Here is a 7,461-nt window from a genome sequence, read left to right as displayed (position 1 = left end):
AGATCAGTGACAGAGGGGCCAAACTGGCAACTGTGGACAGCATGTGCTATCCAACAGGTACACATAGATGTGCAAGATCTTTCATGATGCCGGGGAAGCACACTCTGCCTGAGCCATGAATGTTATTCATTCTTCATGGAAGTATTTTAATCATGCTTGCAAGAAACCTTGCAATCCAACTGATTACATTGTCTGTTTCAGTCCTGGAATGGAGTGAAGCCAAATAACCATCAATTAATGAATGACTAGAATTGTATTGTGGCAGTAGTGCCCAGGATAATGCACTGTAGGTTCATATTCTTTTTCCCTTGTGCTCACAGGCTGATGTGCCAATGCCTTCAGGCAAAACACCCAGAGCAACGTTCATCTGACCACAAAGTGATGTGCCATGCAGTGAGACAGCATATGTATGGCTTGCTTATGTTCCTTTTAGTGATGGAGTCTCTTCTCCTTCAGCTTTGCCAGGACCAGATGTCTTGCTTGCACATTGGACTTCTGTGCTTCCTGGTAAATATGGGTTTGCTGCACATACAATACAGCATGCTCTGGTTTACCACTTGAGTACATCATATATGCAATCCATGCATCTGGCAGGCATTGTTGTTTCACAGGGGCATTTGCAGTCGTTCAAGACGGCAGCCTGCTCTTTGTTTAGCTGAGAACAGCCCAAGGACAATGGGTGCTGGCTATGATCTGTGCAGAGTTCTGCATGAGGCGGAGAGGGTGAATGTCCAGAGGAGTGCCTAAAACTATCCCAGTTAAATGTGCTTTGCTGTATGTGCTCAGCATCTTCCTCCAGTGCCTGCAGGAAGGCAACTTTCAGTACACTTGGGATCATGTGGGCACATCTTCATCAATTATTTTAGTGTGCAAGAGATAAACCATAAACCAAAGTCCTACTTAACAACAACAACAAACACCAACAAAACCAAAACCAAAACATAAAAAAAAGGGGGATGGGGGAGAAGTTACCAAATCAGAGCAGAGCTGCTTATATCCTGCAAACACATTCTTAATGGAGGCTTCCCACAGTTTAAATAACCAGCTTGAATTCTTGGTAATTCACCTCAACTCTCCTGGGTGTCTTTGTCTGCACATGACCCTGATTTACCCAGAAGGCAGTCCAGATCAGTTCAAGGTACAGACACATTTTAAAGCATCTCTGAGCAGCCTAGGGCATGAGTTTACATTGCTGTAGTCATCATGCATTATTTGTTCATTCTTTCTCTTACCCTATGGCAAATGCAAAGTAACTAACGACTCTGATGCCGCAGGCTAAACTACTTCACAATGACTGCATAGCAAAGATTTGCCCAGGGCAGTCCTTATGGACTGTCTGGAGTGTTGTAGATTCACACTGCAGCTTATTTTGAGGTAAATCATGCAAGACTGAAGTAAAATGCATCTGGCATAGATTGACATAAAAACGTTCCCCTGCCAGTTTGATTAAACCAATTTATTATCACAATTTAAGTGCAGCTTTCTTCTTTGTTCAAGCTAGTAAATGGGGATTCTAATTTTACAATTATGGGCATGATTTCCTAAGAAATATAAATCACCACCCCCAAATAAAATGACACTGACACTACCCTAAGGAAAATCACAAAGGCTTTGGCTACATCAGGTAAGCTTTCTCGCGTAGACAGAGTTTTCACAGCGCATATGTTTTTACGTTAATGTAAACTTGGTTTGTAGCTGTTTAGCTTTTATGTTTGAGAGAGATTTTGCTAGATAAAAGTGTCCAAAGAGAGCTCCACAATAAATCAAATGGATAATTTAAAAAAAAAAAAATGAAAAGAAAAAGAAAAAGAAAAACAGCTGTGATTTGGTTCCAAACTCATACCTGGTTTACATTAGACTTCTGGGACACATGCACAGTAAGAGCTGCATGGATACCCCTATTAGGTGGTTTTATTTGAATTTTCTCTTGGCTGGAATCAAGGATTACAAATTTTGCACCTGAATAATTAATCTTCTTACATGAATTACTCAGCCAGATGGCAGGTCAGATCATTAAGCATTCACTTCCCCTCCTCCCCCCTGTCTCCAGGAAAAGCTGCCAGCAAGTCTCCATGGTGGTCATTTTAAGAAAGATCAAGTATACATAGAGTTGTTTACAAATATAACAAAGGGAAAAGAATATCTGTCTGCAATATTGCTGCAGCATGCAGGTTCAACATGTGCAATTGTGCTACCTGCCAGGATTTTGTCTTGCTAGGTTCTCATATATGAAGACTACTAGAGTTGGACTGTTACAGATAGCTATAGATATGTATATGAACCCATGTATGGTGGGGAACTGAGAAAAGTGCTATGTGAAAGATTTTGAATGGATGTCTAAGAGAAATGGCACAGCAGGAGCTAGGAGTCTTGCAAGGACTCTTGCTTCAAGACCAGGAAACTAAGTGTGAACATCTGCAGAAGTCAGCATTTAGGAAAGGCCATGTTTATGATGGATAGATTATTTTTACTTACTGAATAGCCATCCCTGCTTTGAGCAGGTGGTTGGACTAGATGATCTCCTGATGTCCCTCCAGTTTGAATTACACTATGAACTGATGATCTGAGCTGATCCCTGAGTCTACCCCCATAGTCAGCAAAGAGAAACACACACTTGTAAGCAGGGAATTCTATTCTTTACACTGAATACATGAAATAGGTGTTTTGTGTATTGTGAAATGTTGGTTTTTTTCCCTCTGTCCTTAAATGGTTCATTTTTTCTTAGAGGAGCCTTCTCCTATCACCTTCACAGACTTTCTCTTTTTATTCTGAGATATCTTCCAATACATCTCACAGTGCTGCCATGGTTGTCCAGTTATCAGAGATGCTGGCTGAAACCAGGCCAGAACCAACTCCTGCTGGCAAGATCCTGCACATTTTTTTGTGGAATGCAATGAAGAATGAAGGCAAAAGAAATCAATGTTGATCAGCAGTTATCACCTCACTGGATGAGCTCAGCCTATAAGGGTCATTCTTTAAAAAGTATCACTTTAAAAAATTTAAGAGTGCTTTTGAGAAGCAGATGCAGGCCACAATCTTGTAATTCATTTAGAACAAGTTGCACATTCATCTCAGTTCTTTGTGGCTACAGTGTTTTATGTGCACCCAAAGTACTGTAGGGTCAAGACAGAGTTGAAAGTGATGATTTCCCTCCTAAAAACTAAAATAAATAATTCTATTGGCAGAAGAACTTGCAAAATCCAGTTGGTTGAGTTGTTAGCTGTTACTTTTGCGTGACATTCCTCGTGCGGATTCTGCGATCTGGAATAACATGGCTGATACTGCAAAATTCCAGACATCGCTCTCTTGGGTAGTGTAAAGCAGCACTGATCATGGACAAGCCCTTTATGCTCTCTGTTCTCACTGAACTTTGTGGGAAGCAGCCCTCCCCCAAAAAAGAAAAGGTTCTGTCATAACCATTTAATTGCTACAGAGTCCATGAAAACCTGGAGCAGGTCAAAGTAGGTTACTACTAGGAGAAAGGCAACCCAGCAGGGATGCTGTAAAAGAAACAATGGGAATATTAATGCAATGGGTTTTAGACTCTGAGAATTGTGATTACAGTAGGTTTTGATTCCTGGGTGATAAGTAGGTTACTACTAGGAGAAAGGCAACCCAGCAGGGATGCTGTAAAAGAAACAATGGGAATATTAATGCAATGGGTCCTAGACTCTGAGCGCTGTGGCTACAATAGTTTTTGGTTCCTGGGTGATGTTGGTTCTTGCTTCCTGGACATGACCAAAGGAATTAGAAAACATGTGCTTTCTTAAAGAGAAAGAAAGAAAACAACAAACAATAAACAGAAAGAAAGAAAAGAAAGAAAAGAAAGAAAAGAAAGAAAAGAAAGAAAAGGAAGGGAGGAAGGGAGGAAGGGAGGGAGGGAGGGAGGGAGGAAGGGAGGAAGGGAGGAAGGGAGGGAGGGAGGGAGGGAGGAAGGAAGGAAGGAAGGGAGGAAGGGAGGAAGGGAGGAAGGGAGGAAGGGAGGAAGGGAGGAAGGGAGGGAAGGAGGGAGGGAGGGAGGTGTTTTCAAGTACTGCAGAACTAATGACAGACATCTGTTGATCTCTTAAGAGCAAAATCCCACATGTATGTTGTCCAGTAAGGGGCAAGATGACCTGTGCTGTTGTCCTCAGAGGGATACTGATAGTTTATATTGAATCTAGAAAAAACCCACACCAAACAACAAAAGCCACAGACTGTTTTCCGATTTTGAGACCAGCTGATGACTGAGATCACAACTAAGCTCTATGATCTTCCATACCAGGCTGGTTTCTGCTTCATGCGTCTCTTCTACTTGTGTCCAAGATTATCTGGGGCTACACTAGCTGGCCTGTGGTAAAAAAAATGCCACAGACCAGGGTAATTCATAGAAATGTCAGGGTTATTCTAGGAGAAAAATCGAGCTGAATTTCTTTGGGAGAAGCAGAATACTTTATTATACAAAATACCATAGCTGAAAGAAGCAGCAACAATTTGGGGCACTCATCCATAAACCAGATATGAAACTGAAGCAGCAAACTCAGGCCAAGTAAAAGCTGGGGAAAAAATTGCACTGTATTTAAGTTAATTGTGTTAACTCCAGAAAAAAAAATATAATAATAAAATAATGGCATTTCTAACAAAGCCTCAGGGATACCAAACCTCATCAACAGCTCTCAGTATATCTCATCTCCTGTTTGCTATCCTATCTCTTGCTAAGAATAAAATTCAGACCGAATTTTCTAACAGACAGATTCACAACAGCTTGTGCATCGGGACATGCTTGGCAGCACGTTCTGCTAAATATTAATGTGCTTCCCATTGAAAGAAACCTGGTTCTTGGCCAAACTGAAGCTTGTTAGCTGAGAGAACAGGAGGGCTCTTTCCTCCCTGCTGCACCTCTGATTCCCTCAGGTTTTGCTTTACACCTGGTCTCTGCAAACAGATGCTCTCGAACCCAAATTGCTTTACTCTGGAAATGGGTGCTAGCCTCAGGTATTGCCAATTTATAGCACTGGGTTTTAACTGTCCTGTAGAATTTGTAGTTTGTGGAAGTCTCACAGAGTGTTCAGCAACATTTGTCCAGCAGAAGTGGCTGAAAAATGTCTGTGTTTTTAGAAAAGTTCCAATCAAAGCATGATTTTTTTTTTTTAAACTTGTTCTATTTGCTACTAATGAAAACAAGGAAAAGTTACTGAATAATCTAATTTGTCTAAGCATACTTTCATCAAGAATGGTTTTGCAGTCTTGGCTTTTGCTGAAGCCATTGGGTTTCTTTTTTTTTTTATATACACAGTTGTGAACATGGTGAGGAGAGTGACTCCTCAGAATCATACAAAGGGCTCTGACTTTTTGGGTACTCAGCTGCTGCTGAGCTATTTGTGCTGAGAGTCAGGGTGGATGTGTGGGGAAAGAGATGAGAACAAGCTTCTGTGTGGGTGGGAAATGTCATTAGGAAGCAGACTGTCAGCACCTGCCTCAGAAAGGATGAGAGAATAGGTGTTGGAAGTGACCTTGGGAGTCTCTAGTCCAACCTCCTGCTTAAAACACGGACATCTGTGAGAGAAGACCAGGCATCCCAAGACTTTATCTAGACTAGTCTTGAAACCTTCTCAGGATGGAGGCTGCACTGGCTCTCTTGTCAACCTGTTTCAATTCCTGATTGTCCTCGTGAAAGTCCTGTTTTATACCCAGGTTGAATCTCACCTCTTTCAACTAAAACTTGTGAGATTCATCCACCCACCAAGATCTTGGCTCCATTTTCTTGATGACCTCCCTACAGCTATTGTAGGACACCTTATGCATCCTCCTGCCAAAGCCCAGCTGATCTCCATCCCAGCCAGCCCTGCTATCTCAGACCCTCTGCTCCAGCCCAGTCATCACACTGGCCCTGTACTGAACTTGCTCCAGTTTATCAGTGACTTCGGTGCACTGGGGAACTCAAAACTAGGCAGAGCATTCAGACATGGGGTAAAAACAGAGTGCTAAGAAAGCTGACTCCTAAGTAATTGACCTCTGAGGAGCCTATTATGATCGGAGAGATGACTAAGATGTTACTTTGCACCCTGCTCACTCTGTCCCTCTGCCAGTGGCTGCTACCCATAACCCTCATGAAAAACACATACACAAATTTCAACTGTGCCAGGGTGAAGTGGGCTTGAAAATATTAGCATTGAGGAGCATTGGAAGGCCATGTATGAGTTCTCCTTTGCTGACCCAGCTATGGAGGGTAGTAACTTCCAGTGGGCAGGAAGGGTGGAAAACACTAGCTTTCATGTAAAGCACTTTCACCATAAACTTCATAGAATCAATCAGGACGGAAAAGACCTCAAAGATCAAGTCCAACCTGTCACCCAACACCTCATGACTCCTAAAGCATGGCTTCAAGTGCCACATCCAATCCCTTCTTGAACACCTCCAGGGATGGTGACTCCACCACCTCCCTGGGCAGCACATTCCAATGGCTAATAACTCTCTCGGTGAAGAACTTTCTCCTCACCTTGAGCCTAAACTTCCCCTGGCACAGTTTGAGACCGTGTCCTCTTTTTCTGGTGCTGGTTGCCTGGGAGAAGAGACCAAGCCCACCTGGCTACAAACTCCCTTCAGGTAGTTGTAGATGGCAATAAAGTCTCCCCTGAGCCTCCTCTTCTTCAGGCTCCCAAAAGGAAGCTGGATTTCTGTTCTTGTTATACAAAGCAGGAAGCTGAGGAAAAAGGGGATAGGATAGGATAGGATAGGATAGGATAGGATAGGATAGGATAGGATAGGATAGGATAGGATAGGATAGGATAGGATAGGATAGGATAGGATGGGATAGGATAGGATAGACCAGGTTGGAAGAGACCTTCAAGATCATCGCGTCCATCCTATCATCCAACACCACCTAATCAACTAACCCACGCAACCAAGCACTCTGTCAAGTCTCTTCCTGAACACCTCCAGTGATGGCAACTCCACCACCTCCCCAGGCTAACTGAATTTATCTAGTAGCTGCTGGCAGAGGCAGGCAAAGACTCTGAGAGCTGTCCATACACTGTGCTGTCCCTCAGAACAGGCGCTAGTCCCTGTCTTCTCCAGGCACACACTGCTCTGCTACATGATGGCGAATTCCTGCTGGTGACAAGGTAACAGCCTTCAAACCATGCAGATTTATGGCTTCAGAAATACCATGAATTAGTCATAATATTATCAAAAATATTTTATTTATGAAAGCAACATTTATACTATACAACCTATATTGGAAGTACATTGAATAATGGCTAGAATAAATACAGGCAATTAATTCAACCTTTTTATAGAATGAGAGGATTTATTTGACATTTGAATGTTAACCAAGCTTTAACTTACATCATAAATAGTTAAAAGGCATAGTCAAGTTTTTGTATTTTTACTGTGTCTTTTGCATTTTTTAATACTGTTCTATTTTGTAATCAACGTGAATCAACTCCCCGATCATTAACATAGTATCAGTACAACCTTCAA

The sequence above is a fragment of the Melanerpes formicivorus genome, unplaced genomic scaffold, assembly GCF_026170545.1.
Source record: "Melanerpes formicivorus ecotype bairdi unplaced genomic scaffold, bMelFor1.0.p_v2 SCAF_40, whole genome shotgun sequence".
Taxonomy (NCBI): domain Eukaryota; kingdom Metazoa; phylum Chordata; class Aves; order Piciformes; family Picidae; genus Melanerpes; species Melanerpes formicivorus.
The sequence above is the reverse complement of the archived record's forward strand: the minus strand, read 5'-3'. Positions refer to the sequence as shown.